The following is a 9104-nucleotide window of genomic DNA, read 5'->3' as shown; positions in this document are numbered from 1 at the left end:
TTTGAAAAAAAGGCAAAAAAATGTTTTCAAAAAATTAATGAAATTTTGAAAGAGAAAATTGTATTTTGAAAAAAGAAATGTCTTCAAATTTTTCTGAAATAATTTTTTGATTCGATTTATCGCATTAAGCGAATTTTTTTTTAAAAGGGTTTTTCAGAAACGCTTCAGTACTTAGAAGTAGTTTATTAAATTCTGGCCTTTTGTTATTCAACAAGAGATTTTTTTTAAAAAATGTATTTTTTCCGAAACTATGACAAAAAAAAACGAAACAAAATAACGTCATCTCTGATTCAGAATTGTTATTAAATTTTGTTAAACAAGAGATTTTTTTTTTAATGTATTTTTTCCGAAACAAAGCAAAATAACATCATCTCTGATTCAAAATGAAATTATATCTTGAAAAACGAAAATGGTCTTTGATGTATTTTTTAGGTTTTTTTTTGAAGTCGATTATAAATTTGGTGTTTTTTGGTATAACAAAAGCTTTCTTTTGAAAATCGGATTTTTTCCGAAAAGCCGCTGAACTTGGAAACTGTTTAATTTTTATCTGTGATTCACAAAAAAATTTATATCTCGAAAAACGATGATAGTCTTTAAACTTTTTTTTTTGTTTTTTGATCCATCAAATCGACATGTCGATTATAAAAATTAGACTTTTTTGATTAAAAATAAAAATAAAATGTTTCGGAGGAATTCAATTATTTTCAAGATTTTTAATAAAAATTCAATTATTTTCAACAATTCTGATAAAATTCTTTGAAAAAATTCAATTATTTTTATATATTGTAAAATTCTAGTCAAGAATTTAATTTTTTTTGAAAAATAATATATAAAATTCTTCTGTGAAATTCAATTATTTATTTATTTTCAATTTCAATACAATTTTAATTAAATTTCTAGGAAAAAATTCAATTATATTCAAGATAATTTTAATAAAATTTCTCTAACAGGTTCAATTTTTTTTAAAAATAGTAATAAAATGTTTCTAAACAATTCAGTTGTTCTCGAAAGCTTTTAATAAAATTCTTTGTAAATTTCAATTATTATTTTCAAAATTTTCAATTAAAATTACTTTAAAAAATTACTTTTTTTTTACGGAAAAATTTTAAATTAAGAATTTTTATTAAAAGAGACAAAACAATAAATTAAATATTATTCATTTAATGAATAATATTCAGAGTGTTAATATTTTCGTCGGTAAACTATAAAATCACGTTTACTCGTCGTCATTTTTTTGATATAAAAAATAAACACGTGAATTGAAGTTATTTTACTTTCTTTACGTGTCACTCAACTTTAGTCTGTTATACACGTACACATGGTGGAAAATTTTGTAATATAACGTGCCAGTGGTTCACATATACACTTCAATACAAATGAAGCCTGGGAGGTAACCACCAGAACCGGAATTGCCCGACATGGTTTTAGATGCACTTCCTCTCTCTCTCTCTCTTGCTCTGCTTCTCTCTTTAACTTTTCCTTCTACACTCGCACTGAAGGAGCAATACTCTCTCTCTCTCTGGTGCAGGATATCATTGCCTTTGCCTTGGCTCTATGCTGAAATTAGTTTTCAGGATTATTTCGCGCCGAGAGTCCGTTGCGATTGCCTCTTACGTTTCGTATCCTTGTGGCGCAGTGAAAACCCCACCTAACATCACCCCTCCTCTTAGATTACTTGATGATTTCACACTCTCTATCTTCAACCGCAATTGGTCCTCTCTAAATCTGCTAATAATTTTCTGATAAACCGAAAATTATACTGTGAGGGGGCAAAGTTGCTGGATCTTGTAAAAAATTTTATTTCCCTGTCAGCAGGATTTTAAATTTTAATACGCGTATGATTTTCATTTAAATCTAATTTTTAATCTTCATTCTGTAATTCTAGCAACAATTTTAACTGCCTAACTTCTTACTGACTTTTTTAAATAAAATTAACAATTTTAAAAATAATAAAATTTAAAAATTTTCTAATTTACATTTTTGTTGAAAGCACTAAAAAAATTAAATTTTTGAGAAATTACAGATAATTGCAGAAATTCGATTATTTTCAAAACAAAAAAAAAAAAATTTTTCTTATAAAATTCAACTAGGATGTGCAAAATTTGAAAAAAAATTTAAAAATTCTCGTAAAAATCCCAATTATCCTGTTTAAATAATAAAATTGTTCTCCAAAGTTCAATTATTTTCATAAATGTCAAAAAAATTCTTGTCCTAATTTCAATTATTTTCAAAAATATAATAAAAAAAAATAAAATAAAATAAAAAATAAAATAAAAAAATAAATAAATTAAATTAAATTAAATGCATTTTTCTAATTTCAATGATTTTCAATATCTTCAATATCTTCTTTGAGTAAGTATCGTTTAGACACAAAAAAAAAAAAAAAAAAAAAAAAAAAAAAATATTTGATTCTTTCTATATTTTATATAAAAAAAAAAAATTTGTTAAATTTTTTTTTTTTTTTTAATTTTTTATTAAAAAAAAAAATTTTCAACTTTACATTTTTATATATAATTTTCTAAAAGAAAATAATAATTTTGTTAAAAAAATTGTGATTCATAAACAAAAATAATGCAAAATAAATAAATTTTCTATTTCTTAATCACAGTTGTTTAACAATTTTCTAATTTTGCTTAGAAGTAGAGAACAAAAATAATTTCAATTTGACAAAACATGATATTTAATAAAATTTTTGTCTTTCAATGAAAAGAAGTGAAAAAATTTTTGATGATTTCTATTTTTAATTACAATTTTGAATTAATTATAAAATAAAAATAATTATAACATAATAATATAATATACAATCTATCTAAAGTTAAAAAAACAAAAGTATAAATGTCTGACTAGAAAACTCCTTTACTACTGAAACTAAAATAATGCGATTTTAAAGTGTGTCTGACTATAGTTTGACTCAATAGTTTTTATTTTTATACTAACGCAAAAATTGTATTTAGAAAAATTCTTGATAAATTTAATCGCTGTCTGACTAAAATAGTGTTTACTACTAAAATACTTTGACACAAAATTATCATCTTTTACTACTGAATCAAAAAATACAAAAAAAATTTCTTGAGAAGAATAGTAGATAATTTTAATCTGACAAACAGTTTCAGTAGTAGGAATTAATTTTAATGAAACGAAGCAGATTTAGAACCAAAATTCAATAAAATTTTGGTTTAAATTAAATTTGTGATGTTAGTAGAAAAAGTATAAACTCTGACGAAATTTAACTCTATACTATTTTAGTTCAAGTAGTAGTAGTAGATAATTTAAGTCAGACAAACATTTTTAGTAGTGGAGAGCAATTTTTAGTTAGACAAAATGTTTAAATTTACTATGTAAATTTTGGTTTAATGTAAATTTTTGATTTAATGGAAAAACTAAAACCTCAGTTAGAGGAAATTTAACTTTGTATTTTTTTAATGCCAGTAGTAATAGATAATTTTAGTCGGACAAACAGTTTCAGTAGTAGAGAGCAATTTTAGTCAGACGAAACGTTTAAATTTACTGAAAATATTGATTTAATTAAAATTATTAAAATTATTTTTGCGTTAGTAAAAGGTTTTAAAAATTTTGATTTAATGTAATTTTTACGTTAATAAAAGAACAATAACTTCAGACAGACGAAATTTATCTTGGAATTGTTTTAGTGACAATAGTCGTAAATAATTTTAGTCAGTCATGTATTTTCAGTAGTAGAGAACAGTTTTAGTCAGACACAATGTTTAAATTTACTGAAAATTTTGGTTTAATGTAAATTTTTGAGTTAATAATAATAATAAAACTTCAGTTAGAGGAAATTTAACTTATGTATTTTTTTTAGAGCTAGTAGTAGTAGATAATTTTAGTCAGACAAAAATTTTCAGTAGCGGAAAGGAATTTTAGTCAGATGAAATGTTTAAATTTACTGAGAATTGTGGTTTATGTAATTTTTGCGTTTGTAGAAAAACAATAATTTCAGTTAAACAAAATTAAGTTCGTATTATTTTATTTTCAGTAGTAATAGACAATTTTAGTCAGACAGGGAGTTTTTAGTAGAAGACAGAAATTTTAGTCAGACCCAAAATCTAAATTCACTAAGAATTTTTTTATTAATAGGATTTTTGCATTAGTGGAGTAGCGGTAATTTCAGTCAGACTTGATTTTATTTCATATTGTTTAAGTGTCGGTAGTGAAAATTAATTTTTGTCAGACAGAAGCCTATTAGTAGTAAAAAGCAATTTTAGTCAGACACAGTGTTTAAATTTGTTAAAAATGGTTCAAGTGTAAAAACTCAGTTTTACGTCGAATAAAATGTTGTCTGACTAAAAAAACTCCTTTACTACTGAAACTAAAATAATGCGAGTTTAAGGTACGTCTGACTGTAGTTATAGTTTTTCTACTAACGTACAAATTGTAATTAGAAAAATTCTTGATAAATTTAATCGTTGTGTCAGACTAAAGTGCTGCTTACTACTGAAATACATTGTCTGACACAAAATTATTTTTTACTACTGAAACTAAAAATACAAAAATATTTGCCTCTGAAAAATAGTAGATAATTTTAGTCAGACAAAAAGTTTCAGTAGTAGGAATCAATTTTAGTCAGACAAAGCAGATTTAGAACCAAAATTCACTAAAATTTTGTTTTAATGTAAATTTTTGTATAAGTTAAAAAAACTATAAACTCTGACGAAATTTTACTTTGTACTATTTTAGTGCCAGTAGTAGTAGGTGATTTTAGTCAGACAGACAGTTTCAGTAGTAGAGAACAATTTTAGTCAGACGAAACGTTTAAATTTACTAAAAATTTTCGTTTAATAGGATTTTTGCTTTAGAATAACAACAATAACTTTTGTTAGACAAAATTTAATTTCGTATTATTTTAGTGTCAGTAGTGAGAAAAAATTTTAGTCTGACAAAAGCCTATCAGTGGTAAAAACCAATTTCAGTCAGACAAACTGTTTAAATTAGTTAAAAATTGGAATCTAATGGAATTTTTGCGTCATATGAGAAAAAGTTGTGTTTAATTAGACCAATTTGAAATTCGCATTATTTCACAGTTTTAGTAGTAAAAAAAAAGTTTTCGTCAGACAATCAAGTGACATTGTTTCATGCAATGTAATTATGTGTCTGTGTTCTCGTCCAATCTGTTCGCACACATACTTACATAGTTACATTATACATATACATTTATATATACATATATATATCAAAGACCCCATAGAGATGAATCTCACGTTTCCTGAAATTACTGAGCAGCATCCGCTATGATTTCGATGTTCTTCATTAAATGCCGTACTTATTAATTAAATCTTTGAACATTAAACTTGGAAAATTAGAATCGTTCAATTATCACGTCTACTTTTAATTTGATTACTCTACTTTTAATACAGTTATCCCGAAAAAATCAATTGAATCAATATTACATCACAAAATTAAATTCCACTTTTTCAATTTTATTTTATAAAACTACAACTTTTTTAAGAAGAGAGAAATTTTTCTGAAAATTTCTTTTTATATTTTAGAAAAAAAAAATGGTTTCATGTCAACGTGAATTCCCTTACCCCCCTATGCGAGAATCTAGTAAAAACAAAACTCAATTTACTCTTCAACCCACAACGAAAAAGAAAAATAAATGCAATTAATAACTGTAATAAAACTTTGTAAATAACGGTTTCAAAGTTTTTATTATATCTCCAACAGTGGTTATCGGAGAAGAGAAAATTTTTTGTTTCCGTGTACATTGTGAAAAAAATATTTATATTTTTACACGAGGGGTGATCCTTTTAAAAGGCAAAAATAATAAAGAATATATATACATATTGTACAGGCAATATTCCACAATCAGATCAAAACATTACATTTTCTGAAAAGTAATATATTTAAAATTTTATTTTCTAACCTCTCAATAAATTTCTACAGATATCTGATGAAACATAAGTTTTTTTTCGAACAGAGACGAGAAATAACCAATTTAAAATTGTATGTAGGTACTATTTTCTCTTTTTCAATATATATATCTATGGAGAATGTTTTTTTATATACCTAGATAGAAGCGAAACAAAATACGTTGTTTGGAACAATTTTAAAGCAAAAGAGAAAGAAAAATATAAATAACATTTTATAAAATAAGTGAGAGTTTTTATACAAGCTAATGGATTGAAAAATGCGTCAGGTTACTAACAAGATGGAAAGGATCTCGTGTTCACAAAGAAAAAAAAGAGAGGAAGAGGGGAAAGGAGAATTGAAAGACAACGAAGTAAAACAGGCGGCAAGAGTGTTGGGAATAAGATAAAAAATAAAGAAGTGGAAAACTGACTGATCACCTGTAGAATTTTAGACTAGTTTTCTTTCTCGTTATTTACATCATAAAGGTGGAAAAAATCTGTTTCTTAAGAGTTTCTTTTTACTTATTTTATTTTTTTTTTCATTTTATTCTTTTCTCAAGTTTGAATTTTTATTTATGTCTATTAAATGGTATTTGTTTCAAATAGGTACTAAAATTATTGGTTGAAATATAATTTATTTGGTTTTTGGTAAATAAAAATTGGTCTCCTTCTACTCATTTTTACCCCTTTAAATTAATAAAATTTAATAAATTTTTACCCCTTTAAATTAATAAAATTGTCTAATTAACCAACATATTCTCCCCTTTATGAAAAAAAACTTACTAAAACTTACAATTTTTTTAATTGAAATTTAGAAAATTTTTTAGCTACATTGAAGAAAAAATTTCTACTTAATTTCAAAACTTTGGAAATTGTTAGTTTTTATAAATTTAAAAATTTGCTTTTAATTTATATTCTAAAGTATTTCTTTTTTCCTTCTGTTTCAGGTGAGTTAAACATCATATTTTTCCTGTCGAGTTTACTTCGTAAGTAAATATAAATGTAGTTGATAAAAATACGTATAATTCTATATTATAAGTAAATAGTATAATTATATATAATGTATAATATAATATAATATTTCCAGTAATAGTAAAACTCATTGCAGAATTTTAATTATTTTTAATACAATTTTAATCAAATTTCTCGAAAAATGTAATTATTCTTAAAAATTTTATTAAAATTCGTCGAAAGAATTCAATTATTTTTAGAAACTATAGAAAAAATTCTTCTCAAGAATTCAATTATTTTTATAAATAGCAAAATTCTTTATATTTACTAAATTCTTTTGAATATTATTAAAAAAAAAATTTTTTTTTCACAAGAATTCAATTATTTTCATAAATTTGCTTAAAATTTTAAAAAACAATTCAATTACTTTCAAAAGTAATACAATTCTTTGCAGAAATTTAATTATCTTTATAAATAATTAAATTGTTCTTCACAATTATTTTCAAAAATTTTAATAAAATTCTACGCAAGCATTTAATTATTTTCATAAATAATAACATTCTTTGGAAGGATTCAATTTCTTTTATAAATAATAAAATTCTTTGCAGAAATTCAATTAGTATCAATATATTTTAATAAAATTGAATTAATCAAATTTTTAATTATGATTATGAACAGACAATATTATTTTTAAAAATCGAGTTAAAAATTGAAAAAATTTTTTGTTTAATTCAATTATTTTCCAAATTTTTAATTAAAATTATTAAAAAAAACATTAATTTGAAAAAATTTAAGGAAACTCGTCAAAGGAATTTAATTATTCATAAAAACTCTAATAAAAATTTTTGAAGCCATTTGTAGATTTATTTATGTTCGAAATCAATTAAATTTAAATTTGATGAGAAAAAAAAACGGGAAAAAAATTAGGACAAAGCCGAGAAAAAATCGGGAATTTTGTTGACAGAAAATAGTAGACACCCTGATTTAGATGTTTTGTCTGACTAAAATTGTCAATTACTACTGACAATAGAATAATATAAAATTAGGTTTGTTGGACTGAAATTATTGTTCTTCTACTAACGCAAAAATTACATAGACCAAAATTTTAAGTGAATTTAAATTCAAAAATTACATTTGAAAACATTTTCAAATATAGATTTAAATGTTTGTTCTGACTGAAATTGCCTTTTACTACTGAAAATAAATTGTATTTTACTTCTAAAATTGTATAGTTTCAAATTGCATTATTGTCTGTACATTGTATATTGTTCGTATTATTATTATTATTGTTAATTATATTATTCGGCAAATTTATAATGAAATGTCTAAAAAGAAAAAAAGCTTAATTTGTTAATTTGAAAAAAAATTGCGAGCAATTTTCGGTATAGGAGTATTTTAATATTTTGCTTTTTGCTAACTTAAATTTTACACTTTTTGCAAAGAATCTTCCCCCCCTGAAATATTATTTATTGTTGTAGAACAAATTTAATTACCACACCATTCGTTCTTTTTTTCAGTCCGACTATTTCTTCCTTTTTTTACACTGAAAAGAAGAAAATGCAAGTTCTCCTTAATTCATGAGCTTTTGCCAAGCAAGAAATCCGTGTAATATCGTTTTAACGAACGTTCTGCGATAACTGAGCGTCTTAGCAGCGATTGCTCTTTTTCACAATGTCTTGCTTGGTTGCTTTCTCTTTCTCTCTTTTTCTTATTTCGCAAGAAATAAAAATAAAAAAAAAAAAAAACAGAAAATACTCCCGATTTAAAAAAAAATTTTTTTTAAGAAAATATTTCTCCAGTGATAATGATAATTGCTGTGAAATTATATACACAAACTAGAATAGTTATTAAAAACTTTTTTTTTGATAAGTCGAAAACGATTGTGTTGAAAGGCTTTTGAAACGTTAAGCGAAGAGAATGGAAAATTTGAAAATTTTCAGAGAGAAAATAGCTTTCAAGTTAATTTATATAGTTGAGAAAAGTTTTGTTTCGTTTGCACTACTTTTCATGTAATGTAACAATGTTTCTTAAGGGTAAAGGTTGACAAGAATTAATTTGCCATTAGGATGTGCATTACTGACATTGTTTAACGATGTGTGCATAATTGGTGTTAGAAGTGAAATAGGAAAAGGCGTTCAAGTGGCAGTTGGTAAGTTGGAAACTTGATGAAACATTAAATCTTCGGTTGCAAATTTGCCTTTGGAAACTCACTGTGACGTGAGACGAAGAGCTTAGTGCATAAGAAGAGGTTAAGATAGAGTGAGAGAGTCATAGAGTTGGGGG

The sequence above is a fragment of the Leptopilina heterotoma genome, unplaced genomic scaffold (genome assembly GCF_015476425.1).
Source record: "Leptopilina heterotoma isolate Lh14 unplaced genomic scaffold, ASM1547642v1 Lhet_88, whole genome shotgun sequence".
Lineage (NCBI taxonomy): Eukaryota > Metazoa > Arthropoda > Insecta > Hymenoptera > Figitidae > Leptopilina > Leptopilina heterotoma.
The sequence above is the reverse complement of the archived record's forward strand: the minus strand, read 5'-3'. Positions refer to the sequence as shown.